Source organism: Telopea speciosissima, chromosome 8 (assembly GCF_018873765.1).
Source record: "Telopea speciosissima isolate NSW1024214 ecotype Mountain lineage chromosome 8, Tspe_v1, whole genome shotgun sequence".
NCBI lineage: Eukaryota > Viridiplantae > Streptophyta > Magnoliopsida > Proteales > Proteaceae > Telopea > Telopea speciosissima.
Window position 1 is genome coordinate 29670773 of NC_057923.1, and position 3139 is coordinate 29673911.

Below are 3139 nucleotides of genomic sequence, written 5' to 3' on the forward strand. Positions count from 1 at the left end.
AATTATTAATATTTATGGGATGCAAAAAAAACTCGAATCGATTTATTTTCGTTGCGCATTCGAGTATGGGATGGATCCCTCTTGCCATGTGATGGATTAGAGATGTTGTTTCTCTGTCCCTAATGTGCTCTATAATTGCGTTGGTCACATGAGGGAAGGAGAAACCCTAATAGGGTTGCACCAGGGTTCCCATGGGCAACCATGAAAAACCCTAAAAATATATAAATGGGGCGTCCATGGGACAATTGGTTTATAATTGGTTTCCCTAGGGAACTATGGTTTTATCCATAGACCGTAGTTTGGCCTACAAAAATATGGGCAAAATATGTCAAGTTTTAGCTCAAACAAAGTTTGTCATCTGGAAAAATAAAAGCATGGAGAAGTTAAAGACCACCGAGAGGGTGTGAACCATCAGTGGTTGCTTGGATATAGACAAAATGGTATTCCATTACAAGGAAGAATAAATGATTGAATTTTGGTCTCAAATTTTACACATGGTTAATCTAGACCATTTCCAACAAATCCAGGTGGAAAAGTTAGCCACCATCAAAAAAAAAAAAAAGCTGTCTAGACATACCCATGGAAAATATATTTTTGCCAAATCAATACAATGTCAATAACTAGAATCTCACTTGAAAACTTTCCTTGTGCAATTTTTTTTTATTTTTTAAAACTTGAAAATAATGTGGTCTTATTTGTTATTAATTCAGGAAATATATTTTACTTTTTAGGATAAGGAAATATAATTACTAAAGATGGAACTACAAAACATCCATACTACCGTCACTAAACCTACCTTGGACCTTCTCTCTTCTAGCGTTACGGGCTAATGCATGAGCTATTCCTAACATATCTCTTTGTGAATTGTTTATCCTTGCAAGTGCAGTGCACTATTCAGTACACCTTTAAAGTGTATCCGACGGTGGCCAAGAACATGTTCTTGAATTTTTACCCTCTCAGGTGCAGTGGCCACCGCCGGATGCACTTTATATGTGCACTAGGCAATGCACCACACTTGAGAGGATGGAAATCAATCTCTCTGTTGTTTCTTTAAGATGACATTCTCAAACTCGGTATTGAAATTATTAATATCAAATGAACTAGAAAATACTCCTATTGTCAAATAATATCATTTTTCTTTGATATCCAATCCACCAAATTTTGCGAATCCGTCAATGCTTCTACAATGTTGCAGTCTGATGACATTGCTCCTTGGATTCCTCGGAGTACCTCCTTCCTTTTTCTTCGGTTCGATCTCCTGTAAATCCATAATCGAGGTATGCACACAAATTATGAATGAATCCTGCAGCCCAACTTGCTTCTTTAGAATCATGGTTGAAACCGTCAAATGGGATTACGAGGGAGTGACTATTGATGGGCAGGGTAGTGTAAACACGCAAAGTTTTTTTTTTGGCACATCTCTAATGGTGAGGTGTTTCTCAAAGAGCGGATCAAAGGGCATACCTAGTGCACAAGGTTCTTACCACTACAGAGTCTAAGTAGGGTCGCGCTTCAGGTAGAGGTTGTTTCTTGACTTGAACCCACTATCAGTAGGTAGCAATGGAACAACATTAGTATTGCATCAAGATCCGCCCTCGCCCTTTTTTCATAAAGAGCCGATATTAATAGATTATCTTCCATCTAGTCAACAACGAAGTAGAATATTTCAATTCTGTAGAGTTTATAAGGTGAATCCAACTATCTTTACGCAATTAAGAAATATCTATCTGTTTAAAACAGATAAAAGAATCAATGACCGCATAGCGCAGTGGATTAGCGCGTCTGACTTCGGATCAGAAGGTCGTGGGTTTGACTCCCACTGTGGTCGGTATCTTTTATTTTATAAATTTAATCTAAGTTGTTTTTTCTTTTAAATGTTGTTATATATGATTATTTAATAAAAGAGTCATATCTCTGAACCTCAAGTCACTTTGGCCGAGTGGTTAAGGCGTGTGCCTGCTAAGTACATGGGGTTTCCCGGCGAAAGTTCGAATCTCTCAGGTGACGATTTTACATTAAATTTTTTGGAAAAAGTTTTCATACACGGCTGTGTAAACCGTGTATGTGAGAGGACCTCTCACAAAGAGTTGGAAAAGTCATAAATCCCCACTCATTAATTAATGTCTTGAAACTCCCACCCTCTCACATACACGGTTTACACGACCGTGTATGAAAACTTTTCCCAAGCTTTTTTTGTACTTTTTCTGCAGCTTTTTTTTTTGTGCTCTACTCTTTCTAATTTCTACAATTTAACGAGAGTGTACACATAGGCATTGGTTTGAAAGGGATTTTCAATTTACTACGGGTTGAAGGGTCTTTTTTCAGAGCCCATAAGGAGTTACATTGTGAGAACAGAGATGATGAGGAAGCAGAAAAAACTACAACCATGCGTTGTTTTTTTTTGTATTTTTTTCTCCTATAACAAGTGTCTCAAATGAGAGAGAGAAACATAATAACTCGAGGTCCCCTTGATTCCACTTTTTCAAAGAGAGCCTAGCGATAAACGTGATGAAGGCAAGCCTTTGCTTTAGTCTGAATACAACTCCCCGGGTGAAGCGTTGGTTCTCTAGAATTTTCAAGAACCCATACGGGGAGGGACCCTCTAAATACCTGGGCCTCCCCTTGGAGATAGGTGTGAATAAGACTCAGTTATTCCACGAGATAAATGATTGTACCTCCTCGAAATTACTTGGGTGGATGCAAGCAAAACTTCTTATCTCATGCAAGGAAGGAGGTTATCCTAAAACCCTCAGCCATGCGAATGGCTAATTTTGTTGCAGCTCGCTTTAAGCTTCCAGCCTCCTTCCACAGAAAATCAAATTCTTTGGTTGCTCGTTTCTTTTGGGAAGGTGATAAAAAGTCTTGAAAGATTCATTGGCTTTCTTAGGGGAAATTGTGTCAGCCGAAGAGCAAAGGAGGGTTGGGAATGAGAGACTCGGCATTGGAAAATAGGGCACTTCGTGCAAAATCAGCCTGGAGGTTATGAAAGGACCCTGATTCAGCTTGGGAGCAACTTATGAAGTCCATCTACTTTCCCACAGGGGATTTTATGACTGCTCCACTTGGCGATTGCCCTTCCTAGGGTTGGCGTAGTGTTGTAGAAGGAAGGACAGTTCTTAAAGAAGATTTATACTGGAAG

The 3139-nt window shown here is 39.0% G+C and overlaps 2 non-coding genes across 2 annotated transcripts; both read left to right on the forward strand.

The window, feature by feature from the left end:
• Positions 1–1754: 1754 nt before the first annotated feature.
• TRNAR-UCG lies at positions 1755–1828 on the forward strand. Its single transcript has one exon. It is a non-coding gene; the product is annotated as a tRNA-Arg (tRNA).
• Positions 1829–1925: 97 nt separating this feature from the next.
• On the forward strand, positions 1926–2007 carry TRNAS-GCU. Its single transcript has one exon. It is a non-coding gene; the product is annotated as a tRNA-Ser (tRNA).
• Positions 2008–3139: the final 1132 nt, after the last annotated feature.